Here is a 14,552-nt window from a genome sequence, read left to right as displayed (position 1 = left end):
CAGACACATTTTTACCTTTATTGATAGAACCTCTTCTTAGTGGAAGACTATAGAACCTTGTTTCCCAATTCTTCAAAATATAGCATATACAGAGGAGAGTTTGGCTCAGAGAACAAAGGCCTCATTTTTTCTTTCAGGCATACTGTTTAAAATTTTCTTTGGCATCTAAGGGGACTTGACATAGACTTGAAGGTTTTAGTAGAAGAATTTTTTCTTAATATTGTTTTACATTGATTTAGAATTTGAAGCAACCTAGCAATGCAAAACACTTCAAGCATGTCAGTGTCTAGAAATGGTTTGCATACATGATTAGTTGCAGTTTTGCTATTTTGGTATTTCATTTAAAAATGTGATTATTCTTGTTTCAACATTTATACGACAAATAAATATTTGACTCTGCAGATCCTGTGCATGGCTGTCTTTCAAAAATGAAAAAGTCCCTCCAGCTCCATATGCAGCAGTTTGTTTTTCAAAAGTATTTGTTTTGTTGCATAAAAGACACTGATTTTTGTGTTAAATTCATACATTTCTTTCAATCTGTTCCTTGCTTATACAAGGTAAAAAAGCTCCTCCTTAAATCTAGGATTTTCTATGGTGGTGACAAATATACTAATTTAATAAGCTGGGCTAATTTTCTATATTAATATATCTTTATGCAGAGCACTTCTGGAAAAAGTAAATCAGTGTAATGTGTAGTTAATCAGTGTAAATGTGTTAGTAAACCACTCTGAAAATACTAATATCTGATTATTCACATTTACATTACTTTAAGTTATTTAAATAGTTGGTTTTACTTTTGTAACTGAATTAAAACATTGGTGTATTTTTAAGGTCTAGACCTTCCAGTCAGTCCTCTGTAAAGGCCTTTCATTTTCCAAGAGGAATAAGCTAATTAATCATAAATACTGCTGGGACCATGATGGATGACCTAGCAAAATATTTAAGCTAATGTGTACTTTTTAGCATGCAAGCAATCTTTTTATTTTAGTGGTTCTTTCCTGAGCTTTTGGTTTGACGTTCAAGTGTTTTGATCATTTAAGTCTCAAATGCTCAGGGTGGTTGATGCCACTCTGGTGACAGGATTTGGCTGTCTTTGCAGGTGACCTCAGAGTGCACCTTTGCTTGTTGTAAGGAAACTTGCCACTTGAAGTCTTCTGGGAGGTTTCCTTTATAAAAATTTCTTTGGCAGCTGAAGTAATGACTTAATTTAGTCTGCATTGAAATAGAAACAAAGTCCTTTTACGAATTCCATAACTTTTTGCCAAGAGGTTGTACTTAACAGTCTCGTGGATTTATTCTTGGGAAACGTTGACATTCTGCAATGTTGCTGCAGAAACACGTGTGCTTGAAAATCTTCAAGTCTTCTGATAACTGACATCCACTCTGAAGCTTCAGAAGGTTTTTCCCTCTTCATTTTATTTTATAACAATTTTCAGCTGTGAGAAGCTCTGTGGTTGGCTCCATTGTGTGTGAAGGTAGGTGTGCTGAGGAAGTTAGTTTCTACTATGAGTACAAAGTTCTCTGAATTGGGAGTCAAAGAGACGGCTGGAAGACTTCTTTTACAGGCCAGATCTGTCTCCTATATATTTTTTTCTGCATGTGGTTGATCCCAGTGGAGAGCTGAAAGCAGACTGAAAATGGAAATATTTGTAAGGTAAGCATGCAACAAATATTTCCAGATGGTTTGTTATTTATCAAAAAGTGAGATGGTCCTGACGGGACTGAAAATACCTCAAAAGTTACCTAAGCTTGTAGAAATGTATTAGAGAGCATGATGGCACTCTGTGATCAGAGGCCTGGAGGGCCAAGAGGGACCTCAATCCTGCACTTTGATATTCTAGAATCTGGGGAGAAAACTTGGGAAATGGCAGCAGCTCCACTGTTAAGGAAAAATAAGCCAGGAGTGGCTTTGCTGCTAGTTAAAAAGCAGATGAGAGCAACAACAGAAGGTCAGGAAGCTGCCAATAAATGTGGATATGGGAGCTGGGAAGCTCTGCTTGGGCAGGAGGAAAGTGGTTGATCCAGCAGCCCCTGGAATGCCCACAGGGCTCAGCTCTGGGGGAATGCAGCTGTCCTATTTCTTTCCCCTACAGCAAAAACGTGCTTCAGGAGTTTCAAGTGATAGCTCAGGGAAGGTTCTGTCATCTTATAAAATAGGGTTTGGTTCTTTTGTTCTCCTCTGCAACTTTGTCATCAGAAACCAGCTTTTGGCTCTGACAGAATAAAATTGTACTGCTTTCACCTTTTCAATCTTGTTATTAAAAATGAATCCCAATGAAGCTGGCAAACTTAATGTACATTACTCCTCCAATTACAGTCAGTATGTACGGGCAGGCACTTGGGAAGTGAAAAGGACACCTTCTGCCAAACTACAAGGACAGTTTAAGGCCTGGGATCATGAGAGGCCAAGTTACAGGGAGAAATCTTCCTGTCTGGCAGAGATTAGTGTGTCCTCACACCTCACAGAGGTTGTGGAAAACCAGCTCAATTCTTTCTTGGGTGCCTCATGTTGTGTTTGAAAAGGGTGGTGTGGAAGCTGTAATTGCTTTGCTTCCATGCTGGTCTGTTGAGAGGGTTTGATTTTTGCACTGAGGATTCACTTGTGCTGTTCTGGCACAGCCACTGGGATCTCATCAGTGGGGTTTGTGGTTTGCCCTTTGGGAGCATGCTGCTGCCTCAGCAGAGGCAGAGCCACCATGGGGGCAGGCATGGCAGGAGGGACTGTGCAGGAGAAGGAGCAGGAGCAGCAGCACTTTTTGAGGTGACCTGAGCCTGGCCTTGCTGTGATGAAAGCTGCAGGCTGACCCATGCCAGTGTCCTTCAGCTCACTCCCCACGTGCCCAGACAGAAGCCCACTGTTTGCTGCAGGCACATGCAGGGGGCAGAAAGCTCAGCTCAGCCAAAGAGCAGAGCATGGACACTGGGCTCTGCCCATGGTGCTCATGGGGTGGGTCTCCCAGTCACCTTCCTCACCAACCTGACTTGGTGGTGGCAGGTTGTTCTGTCATTGCTTTGCTCAGATCCCTGCTGGGACAAGAAAACTGAGGTGTTTCATCTAGTCAGGAATTTATCACCTGATCTAGCTCTCCAAAGGGAAACCAAGGGTAAATAGGAAGATACAGGGGAGCAAAACCCATCTCACTTTCTGGCAGTGCATGCTTTAGTGGCAGCAATCACGACAGCCTGACCCCCACATTTGTCCTGGGGACATATGAAATCATAAATGTAAGTTGTTTTTCTGACTTTAACTGTACAATGAGTTTTATTTCTTGTAAACTTAACAATTTTTTTTTCTTAGTCTGTGGCTATGAGACTAATGGTTCTGCTGCATTATGGAAATTTAACAAAATCTTCCTTTCCGGGCCCCAGGCAACAAAGTGACAGAAATGTGAGGAAGGAAGGTGAAAGGAGAGAAAAAAAGAGCTTTATAGCAAAAGTTGATATTCATAATTTCTTTGCTTTATTTTCTGCATGTCATAGATTATTTGAACCAATTGATCAGTCTCATTTGGTGTTCCATATGCGTAGGTGAAAAATGATCTCTTTTCTGGCTTGTCATTACCTCTTGCTCTACAGCTACTTGTGGTGATCATATTTTCTTGAGTCACTTTCTTCCTGATGGTCTTTGTTTAGTGTGGAAATGGTGATTAATCTGAATAACCAAACCATCACTTCTTTCAGGGCCACAGTAGCACTCAAATCCCAGCTCCTATATATAAAAATGAGGGGGAAACAAAGCAACATTTGAAAATTGCTGCTCTGAATCTGTGGCTCTAGGAAGAGTGGAGCATGTCAAAAAGTCAATATGGAGAATTTTTTGATTTTAAAGAGCCTTTCTCAGGTGATGACAGGAAAAGAGAAGCAGAGCATGGCTGCACACAAAACCTACTCCTGCTTTCAGAAATGTCTTCAAATAGTAATATTTGAAATAAATATATAAATTAATAATATTATTATTTATAATTAAAGAATATTTATACAATTATATAATATATAATTAAATATAAATATTTATTATAAATTATAATATAATAATATAATTATATTATATAGTAATATTATATATTATCTAAATATATATAATTAAATATTATTGTTATATTTAATAAAATTAAATATTATAGTAATATTTAATTTGAAAAAACATAATAATGAATGGAGATCAATATTTCCATGTGTGCACTGGTCATTTATCATTCTTTGTTAGTACTGGGGAGGCTGAGAGTGTACCACAATAAGCAGGTAGTGTTTGTTTGGTTTGTGTTTCTAGCCTCTGTTCCTAATTATCTCTTGTACTTTGCACAGGACATTCCCCCCACAGCGTGCATGGGGAGCTGCAGATGGAGAGTTGTGAAGTATCATTAGTGCCAGCTGGACACTGCTGCTTGCATGATGCTTTAACAGCAGAGTAATCAGCACCTAAGTCAGCAATCTTTCCATCCAGTTGTACTTCCATGTCATAGCAGCAGTTATCAAATCTCTAAGCAACACAACAGCTTTTTCCACCAGGGATATTCAAGTCCTTGAATCTTCTTTCCTTGCATATGATTTATGGGGATGTCAGGCAACTCTTGCTTAAGACCTAAAGCAACTTTAGCTCCAGATATCAATATAGATTCATTGTAGGCCCTTACAGGAACAGCTTTGTTGGCTTACATGTGGATTTTCTTCATGAATCTTTCTGTTGAACTGTGTAGGACTTGGTGCTTTTTTCAGTCTTCCAGGGCTGGCACATCAATGTGTAGGTGTCTTCCATTTTGCCAGCAAGCACCCCTTCCTTTTCTTCACTACAAAGGAGAAAGCACTCCTGATTAGGTGAAATATTTTTAAATTAAATATAACAGCAGTTACACTGGAAATAGTCGTAAAATAGTAAATTATAAGTGCTCCACTAGAAGGGATTTGGATGTGTGTGTGTATGCAGAGGAGAAATGGGAACTAAAACAGTGTATACAGATCAAATCTAGTGAATGGTCTTATTCAAGCAGAGCTGTTGCAATATCAGTGCCTTTTTGCTTCTCATATTTCAGACTGGGGTGTTCCACTTGGGAAACTTTTTGGGAAACTTCCATTTAGTATTTTTTGTTCTTTTTTTGCCCTAGATTAAAATTCAGACAGGTTACAGCTCTCTCAAAACTTGCTAGACTAGTCCTGTCTAAGCAGCAGATCTGTGGTTATGTGTTGGAGCTATTGTACTGCACCTTTGACTTCTAGGTGAACTGAGGTTACCAATTTCCCACTGAGCTTCCATTATAAGTGTTGAAGTTGGATGGCAGAGTGCAGTGCTACACTACAGAGATAACACTAGTCTCTCATACAAAAATATACTTTGACATTTTGAAAAAAAATTTGAAATTCAATTTTTTTCAGGTTTTTTTTTCACATTAAAAAAAGGAAACACATCTAAATTGACAGGGAAGGGAGGAAATCAATACAAGGGTTTCATAAGGCAAGAACTAAATAAAGCATTTCTGTCTGCTTCAGTCAAAATAGCTCACACTGTCCCATAAAGATTCTTCACTTAACTAAGCCAGAAGAATCTGTAAAAACATTGCACAAAACCTTTGTCTTCTTGTCCTCACTATAACTCACTCTTCAGTTTACCTGGCAAGCTGAAGAAACTGGTGTGCTGACATTTTTAGGCTCTTTCTACACTGGAGAATCAACAGCAGTCTAAAAATATTGTGTATTTTAGTTCAGGTTTTATGTATCACCTTAGGATACAGGGATAGTAATCAGTAAATACACACAAAATACTGAGTTTGTCACATGCAGATACTAATTTCATTGCATTTTGTTGATTTCATTAGGTCCTAAATGCCGTGTGGTGAGATTTATTTCTTGGTGGGAGCCCAGTTCTTTTGAGCTCCTTTTATAAGGCATTTTACAGGGGGATACAAGCTGTTATTAAAAGGTTGTTTTGAATTACTGTTGACTGTGCCTGGCAGCATTTATGAATGTGTCCTGAAGAGATGCATTTACAAGTATAGTTTCAGTTATACGCACTACTTGAGGATTTCTATTTTCATTTCTCTTGCTTTTGGTATTGTAGAGATCCAAAACAATTACTAATGGTTACATTTTTAGAATTTCTTTTTCTTATATTAAGAATCCATGAAAACCTGGAAAGCCCAAATAAATAATCAATTTTGTGGTTATTTTATTTTTGTTTCATACCTAAAATTTTAATGGTTGGATGCCTGAAAATGGTCTGTGCTTCTGAATGAGCTGAAATACTGAACCACCTAATTAGATAGTAAGTTCATTTTAAAAATAACTTCACTTTCTGCAAGAACACTCAATAATCCCATTACTATTTCTAAGATTCACTTAAAATATTTCTATAGAAGAAAAACTCCTTTAACTTCAGTAAAGGAGACTAAGATATGGGGAGCTCAGCCCAGCCTTGGTAGGTGTGGTGGCATTGAAAAGGTCAGCATCACATGGAGTCACTTTCAGAGCCTGATCAGCCAACTTTTGAAACTTCTCAGTGTGAGATCTTTTATGTAGGTCCTTGCTGAGAAAAAGAACTCAGTACAGAAATCTCTTCTTTTCTTGGCTCTGCCTGAAACACCTGTTGAAGGAATTCGGCTCTTTCATTATGATGTGCATATGTGTGTGTATATTCACCAGTGGATATTATTATTATTTAGTGGTTATCACTAACAGTTTTGCTGCTGTTTGTTTCTATTTGAGAGATTTGCTTGGCTGACTGTTCTTGAAGTTTGGTGGGGTGTTTTAGAGTTGTAGAGTAATTTAGGCATCTTGAAATAGTCTTGTCCAATTCCTATATCAGGAACAGCTTAGATCAGTTCAGATTTTTATTGTTTCAAAAGAGATTCATTCCTACTTGTTAATAAAGGTACGGTAAACTTGAAATCAGAAGTTAATAAAGCACTTTGTCTCTTCACAAATATCATGCATTTTTAATTATTATGTTTTATTTAAAGTATTATTTATTTAAACCTCTAACAGGTCAGCAGTGAGCATGCCAAGTGTTTAACAGTCTCTACTATTGCAAGCTCTCAAATGTTTGTCACATGTGCATGCATCATGTCAGGGTGTCTGACCCTAAAGGCCCTTCTAATCTCAGAGGCCTATTTATGCCATCTAATGTTTTCCCCCATATCCCTGTGCTGCATTCTTAATGTTTTGTTTGCAAATCCTCTCACCATCTAGTTTATAAATTGTGCTAGAAGTAGGTCTGGATGCAGCTACGAAACAGAATCACTGAACCAGCAGTACACCTGGATACAGGGCAAAAATTAGCAGGGGATGCTCTGTTGGGGCTGCTCTGATCACTTACCTGTGCTGGGTCCTTCCTCTCTGCTTCAGCACTAACTTCAGGTCATGTTTTACTTCCAAGAAGTTGAAGGATTAGTATATGGTCATCTGCAATTTGACTAAAGGTCTGACACAGCTTTAAGACACCTGCTTTAAGAGAGGGCTGGAAAGCCCTTTTAAGTGTCTGGGGGCCTGTCTGCTCCTGCAAGGTGGCCCCCTGCTTTCTAGATGTCAGCTTTCCCCTTATTCCTCTCAGGACCTAAGCATTGCAGCCTCTCCATCCTGTGTGACCTGATGTAACCTGCCTGTCTCCTTGCAGATTAGAAAAGTCCTACCAACTCCTCTCTAGTCTACAGCCTGAAAGGGATCTGTGTGATCCATGTATATATAAAGACTTTTTTTACTTGCTTTGTTAAAGGCTTGTTGTTATTTCTGAATTTTCACCAACTTTATCTCACTATCTTCTACTGCTGGTAGTTCAGTGCTTAAAATCATTCATAATGGTAGTTTTCTTTGGGCTATCATAAAACTTGTTTTGCTGTTATGAATTTCATTTACCTAATTAAGGGAATAGCTAGAAATAAATGGAATATTCTGTACCATTAAATTGCAATCTGTTAAGAGTGGTTTAACTGCTTCATGTGTTATGACATTCGTTTCTTGTTAGGGTGCATGGTACAAAATATAGTTAATATGGAGTTATGTAGAGGTAGCATAACTGATTTTTTAAAGTTTTAAAATATATTATCATTGAATATTTAATATTTTCCCCTTTTTTGAAGAATAACTTTAAATCAAAACTACCATTTCTTGGCCTATGTATGTTAACAGCTTATACCTACAAGCTTAGGCTTCAGACAGCAATTGATTTGTTAGAGCCCTCTTGAAGTTGCTTTAACAAAACCTGTTCTTTATGCTTTAAGAAATATTACCTGTCTATAATTTTCTTACTTGATTTATGGAAAGTCTTATTGTGAGTTCCTGAGTTGGAGACAAATGATATTGTAGATATTGGAACTGGTAATGGTATTCTTGGTATGAGTTGTGTCCCTCAGCTACCTCTGTCTGGTATTAATTTTACTGTCCCTTTAGGAAGGAGAAGAGAAGGTGGCGAGAATATTGTCAATGTCTCTTCATTCCAAAATTGTAGAATTTTGAGGTGTTTTGATGTGGATCTTTTTGGGTTTTTGTTGTTGTTTTTTTTTTTTGACAAATGTGGGTACCTAAGCCACTTGTGGGTACATGGACAACCACAACGAAGCTATTTCTCTCATATAAAACATCCAGGAAAATTCTCCATAAGTGAAACAATCCCTAAATAACATCTTGCTACTATTCCCTAGATAAATTCCTTTTAGATAAAGTCTCTGGAATGCAGACAGGGCCATTACTGATTTTTCAGCTAAAGGATGGCTAAGAGACATAGGTTTGGGGGAGTTTCTTGAGGTTTTGGGGGTTTCTTATGAACAGCTTTTCTGCCAGGGGGTTTGGCTTTATCATTGAAAAGCTTATTTGTTGTTTGCTTTTTAAATTGTTGCAGCAAAGGTCTTTGAAGCTCTCTTACCAGAATGAAGATGCCTCAGTGAGTAGCAGCCATTCTCTCCATGCAGTCTTGTCAGCTCTGTACTGCTTCCCACCTGCATTATACTGAAACTTAGACTGCAGAAATGGAAGCATCTCTAGATGATTACTTGTTCTTTTTTCCTCTATCTCGATATTTTTAGTACTTCAGAAATAGCTGTATGGATTTTTTTTTTTTTAATTTTATTAATGGTCATTTTGATTTTGCTGAACTAACATCTTTTGCTTGAAGTCCATCATACTTTTTAGCTTCCTTTCCATATGCATGTGTTGTTCAGAACCTCCCTTATGCAATTTCAAATGATGTAGCAGCAACATAAGCAAAAGCTTTGGACCACCCACTTCTTGAAAAAGAGATTGATAAAATTTCTACTTGAATTGACATTGATAATTCCTGTTTCATGGCTAAGAGATTTGAAAAATGAAGTCACTTTTTTATAATGATGAATTTTTTGTTGTCTGGAAGTCATTTAAGAGCATTTTATATTTTCCAAGGAAATGACATTTTGAATAATGAATTCTTAAAATATTAATTTCATAACTGTAAGATAAAAAGGATAAAGTACAAAAAAAATTGCTGTATTGACAGCCATCAATATTAATGCATGTTTAATTCAGTAGAAAATAAATAAGTTTTCTCTTATAACTGGAAGTAACAGTATATTAGGAATTGATTTTTTACTCAAAATGTGTTGGTCTGTTAGAGCTCTGATGTAGAAAAACAGAATTTTCCATGACAATGTTAAAAGGAGATATATTCAGTAAATATTTCTGTTCTGTATTAAAAGGGAAAACTGATATCATAACCTGAAATACTTCATTCCAATACTCAATAGTTTCTAATTAGAAACCACCAATTATTTTAGAATAAGTAGAAAGATAACTTGTTTTACAGTACTTTAAAAGAATTGTTTCAATTCCTAATTGAGCTAAAAAAAGGTACTGAAAAATTGCAAAGGAGCCATATGACAGAGGAAAAGATCAGAAAACATCTACATTTACCAATATGACAACTAAGCAGGGATTTTTGCCAATTCTCAATAGATCAATATAGAGGTTAAAAAGCTGATAACTGAAAGCACTTCAATTTAATGCATAATAAAAATAGAAAAATCAGAAAGTTGAAGGATGTTCCAGTTGAGCAGTACCAAGAGCTGATTTTCCTAAGTCACTTTCAGGCAAGATAAAGTTAGCAGAAAGCTGTTGCTCTCATCACCCTCCTCAATACCAGCACAGGATCTGGGCTTGGGAACACTCACAGGTGTTAAATAGTAATCTTTCTGTTAGCATTGCAGTCTGTTTTGAAAGCTTAATGCAGAGTTTAAATATGTTTTCTTCTGCTGCTTCCTTCTTTTCTCATGTTTGCCCCTATATTGGCTATGTTTTTAATTTTGCTTACCTGTGTATGTGTTATTATCTGTATATATCTTAGTGCATTAGTTGGAAATGGTAATTGCCCTCCTTTGTCATTTGCTCTTTTGATCTGCCTTCACCTGTGCCTACTCCCTCTTGAGCAGATCTCATGTTTTTTGGGCTAATTATGTGTATGAAAAGGGAGGAATAAATATCATGCATGTCCTGTTGACAATATGAAGCCAGCTAATTAAAACCTAAATAAAATGTAAGAAAGTAATGGGCTTTCCAATATCCTGTCATCAGAAGGGAAAAAAATTGTATTAAAAAAACCTAAAACCAAGCCAAAACAAAAGAGAGGAAAAAAACATACAGAAAGGTGATATCTGACCAATATGGGATGACAGCCTAGTGTTCTGTTGTTGTTACTACTGGAATTTGTATGTTCTTGCACTATTTACACTTTCAAACATTTTGGAACAGATGAGTTGTATTAAATTGGCCTTTAGATTTTTAGTCAGTGCTTCAAAATGTAGAAGCTGTGATTTACTATTATTTTTTTAAATGTTGTTGTTGTTGTTAAGCCTCCTCTTTCCCTGATAGGTTTATGTTGTTACCTGGTGTGATCTCCAAGTACCTGATACTGATCAAGTAATATGGGTACCACTGCTGGGAATGCTTTTATGTCTGTTTTCCCCATGCTCCCCCCTTGCACTACATGGCCTTTTCATCTTTTGAAATGTGAATATCAGATGTATGATATTCATGATTACTTTGTGATACAGCAAAAATTCAGGACTGACTGTTCTAAAAATGTTTTGGAAAGGTAAGCATCTAACTTTTTCTACTGGCAGAGTGTCAACTTTAAGTAAACACAAATTTCCATGCTGCATTTATGTTTCCTCCACTACGGACTGCATTGTGAGCAGGATCAGAATAATTTCTCCCCCATTGTCAAATGCAGCCACTTGTAACTTAGAATCAGGAACATCCCTTGTAAATTACAGTGCTTAGCAGCTTTAAATCTGACTGCATCACCTTACTTTTGACTTGGTTCAGTGGTTTAAATACCATAGGAATACTTCTCTCCACATCCTGGACATCATTATTGAAAATTAAGTCGAGGTCTGGGGTCCTTTAACATCTTTTTTTGGTGTCAAATAGTATGGTAGAAAGCAGCAAAACATTTAATCCAGTTGTCATCCAGTTGGCAGGTGCAGGGAGAGGAACTTTGCTCGTGTATTTTCTGTGGTTTTGATGCTGTCTGGGGTCTGTGATGTCATTTCAAAACCAGCACTGGCTCTAACAGGGCCATTCACAGCAATGGGACAACGCTGTAAAATCTCTTACAGACTTCTTTTTTCTTCGAAAAGATACCTTTGAAGAGGAAGCAACGATTAATGTATATTTTATGTAGGGAACCTACCGGCTCATAAAATTACAATGTAAATGACGCTGATACCCAAACCTCCAAACTTTTCTTGCCTCTGTGGGACTGCGGAGGGGCAGCAAGGCGCCTGTCCGAGCACAGCCAGAGGAGCCTGTGCCTGTCTGAGCGCTGCTGCCCGAGGAGCCGGCGCAGGGCCCGAAGGCGCTGGGTTTGCCCGTGGGTGCAGAATCCCCCGCGGGGCTGCGGGCACCGGAGCGCCGGTGATGCCGGGCGCGGCAGGACCGTGCCGGCAGCTGTCGCGTCGGGCTGCCCTGCCTCGGACAGCTGCCACCCCTCGGGTCCTCTGATTGGGTGCTCCCAGAGACTGATTACAAATGCTGATGCCGCTTCTGCGATCCGTTCCACTCGGAGGAGAAATCTCTTATCCCCACCCCCAAGCCCACCTCTAGAATGTAAGTCATGGTGAGAAGATGAGGATGAAAACAGTGCGCTATGAGTGACTGGAAATCCAGCAGCCCGGTTTAGCTGCAGTGTTATGTAGGAGTCGTTTCCAGACTTCTTACCTCTGGTTTTCCGGCACAAACTGCTTGCAGGTTTTCGAAGGCTGTGAAAGGACTTACCGTTCGTGTGCTTGTGCTTTCTGTGCATCAGCACATTACCTTGCTTTTCCCCTGGACAGCTGTGTTCAGAGCTTCATGTGGGAACCTTTCTACTGAAGAGAGATAAAAAGGATCCTTAATCTGATTCTCTTTGGATCTTTCTATTTTTATGGTAAGTGCCAGCATATATTGGCAGAGCGCAGCTTCTTTGCTGCAGTGCTCGTGCTCTCTCCCTCTCTCTCCCTCTCCCTCCCCCTTCCCCATCTGTTTTTCTCCCCCGGTAGTCTTAGATAAGTCTCGTGACCTTCACTTAATATCTAGTCATAATTTTCATCATCTTCGTAGCAGATGCTGGCTAAGTAAAATGCAAGTTTTCTCTTTATTTTGCTCTTTCCCTCCTCTGACCCGCAGCTCTGAAGTATTGACTGCAAGCTGAGTACTGCCTCTTTGTCCTTGAAACGGGAGGCTCCAGCATTGCTCCCGATTGCCTGTGGCAGCAGCGGGATACGCTGGAATAGAGACAGGGTAAAGGTGACAGGCTCTCTTCTCTAGGGCTGTACCCTTGCACTGAGGGCACAGATGTCCCCTGCTTCAGCAGCCACCTAGAAAACTCTGAAGCCCCTCAGTGCTGAGGTGTGAGCATACGTGTGATTTGAGCTGGTATTTGCTCTCCTTGGCATGGGACAGATGGGCTCTTTCAGCATTTTGTGTAGAAGCCTATGTCATCAGGTGTTTTTAAGTGGGCGTTTGCATCTTACAGGTGCAGAATAGCTGGGACAAGAAGTTACAGAATAGGCGACCTAATAACGCTCATCCCTATCTGGTCCTTACTGTTGTAAATTCTTAGCTTTTTGAAGTGCTTTTACATCTCTGCAGTAGAAAAAAAAAAGTGCTTTTAAATGTCTGAAAATCTGTTCTGGCTTAATTTGTGCTCTAAGCTATTTTAAAAGCTCTGATTTTATAAACAGGAAAGGTTGTTATTTAGACCACAGTAAACTGTGTCCTTAGTTTTAGTTTGGTTGGTTTTTGTGGGTTTGGTTTTTTCTTTTTTAGTTTGTTGCATGAGATTTAAAGTAAAGCAAATATACAGTTTCTGGTAGAGAGATGTTTTCATTTGTTTTTGGTATGGGAGAACTACAAAAGTATTTCTTTTAACTTGAATGTGTTTCATGCTGTGGATTCATTACGTGGATTGACTATGCATAGCCCTTGCAGCCTGCAGGAATAATAAAGACTCTGCTACCTCTTCAAAGGTCCACTGAAGGCATAGATATAGCACTGGCTCAAACTTGTCACAGGGTGGTCTGACTTCAAGCAGAGCAAAGAGGAGATGTGTTCTTATACCTTTGTTTTACTGAGGTAGGATAAGAATAAAGCTTTTATTCTGTCTCTGCGTTGCCTTTTCTGGGTTTAACAAGAGATATGCTGGTATCTGGGAATTTTTTTCTTGGTTTAATGTAGCTTATGTCGTGACTTAATAAAACAATTTATCCTATATTTCAGAGAGTTTTGCTTCACATGAGCTGATCAGTTGAATTGAGTTTGTGTACCTCCTTTTCCCTCCCTAATGAGTAAAAACTTTAGAAAATGCTATTTTCAATACCCTTAATTTCTTTTCTGTACTTGGGTGTAATGTCAAGCTGTATTGACGAGCATGTATGAGTGTGGTGGGGGAGAGGGAAGCCCAGGTTAGACAAGAGGCACTGGGAGAAGGAGGAGGCTTCCCCAAATCTGCAGGTAGAGGACTTCATGGTGCAGTGAGGTACCTGCTGCATTGCCCTCAGAACAAGCAGCAAGGGCCAGCACGTAGCCCAGATCTCAGTGCTCTGAGTCATCTCCCCCATCAGATCTTGTGTTTTGGCATCATGAAGAACCCACTGGTGCAGCTGATCCTGAGCCTGGCTTCCCTTCTCACTGATGCAGTGAGGATGTGCTGCAAATCTCCTACTCTGGTAGGGAACAGGCCAGTTTTGGCAATTGTGCAGCTCAAGGAACTGCCTAAAAACATTTCCCTCTAGAGCAGCCTTCCCCACTGTCTCCTACAGAAAGGCTTTGGCACCATGACTGGTCTATGTGTTACTTAACTCTTTTATATCAGTAATGAAGGTGCCTGAGTTTGTTCTCTTCCAGTTTCAGGGTGCTGACACTATGACAGCAGCAAAGAAACTTTTTGCTGTAGATGATGTGCAGGGCTCCTGGTAACACACACAGAGAAGCAGTCCTGAGACCCTGCACAACCTGCAGGTTTGTGAGAGTGCCTTGGAGGAATTAGGCTTAGCTTTTCTTGATTAAATGTGAATAGTAACTTTGTGCATGCATTTGAACTTGGAGGTTTTTACCATTTT

At 39.0% G+C, this 14,552-nt stretch overlaps 1 protein-coding gene and 1 long non-coding RNA gene across 5 annotated transcripts in view; one reads left to right on the top strand and one right to left on the bottom strand.

Moving 5' to 3' along the window:
* Positions 1 to 3,437: 3,437 nt before the first annotated feature.
* On the bottom strand, positions 3,438 to 11,832 carry LOC139588167 (uncharacterized). Of its 3 annotated transcripts, none has more exons than XR_011678569.1 (2): positions 7,307 to 11,832; positions 3,438 to 4,787 (listed from the first exon to the last, which is right to left on the bottom strand). It is a non-coding gene; the product is annotated as an uncharacterized lncRNA (long non-coding RNA). The 3 variants fall into 3 exon arrangements; XR_011678570.1 differs by having other exon boundaries at positions 3,438 to 7,392; positions 8,849 to 11,832; XR_011678568.1 differs by having other exon boundaries at positions 8,849 to 11,832.
* A 411-nt stretch (positions 11,833 to 12,243) lies between these two features.
* The window catches only part of ANO4 (anoctamin 4), a 187,407-nt gene continuing 185,098 nt past the window's right edge, over positions 12,244 to 14,552 (top strand). Inside the window, exon 1 of one of the 2 annotated variants that reach the window (XM_071423193.1) lies at positions 12,244 to 12,379. The gene's annotated coding sequence lies outside the window, so the exon portion shown is untranslated. Of the gene's footprint in view, positions 12,380 to 13,208; positions 13,567 to 14,552 lie in introns of those variants that run through there. The other variant, XM_071423194.1, reaches the window with a different exon arrangement.

This window comes from Agelaius tricolor, unplaced genomic scaffold (genome assembly GCF_023055355.1).
Source record: "Agelaius tricolor isolate 1412-34295 unplaced genomic scaffold, bAgeTri1.0.p SCAF_3, whole genome shotgun sequence".
Classification (NCBI taxonomy): Eukaryota; Metazoa; Chordata; class Aves; order Passeriformes; family Icteridae; genus Agelaius; species Agelaius tricolor.
Note: the sequence above shows the minus strand (reverse complement) of the source record. Positions and strands in the feature narration are given on the sequence as shown.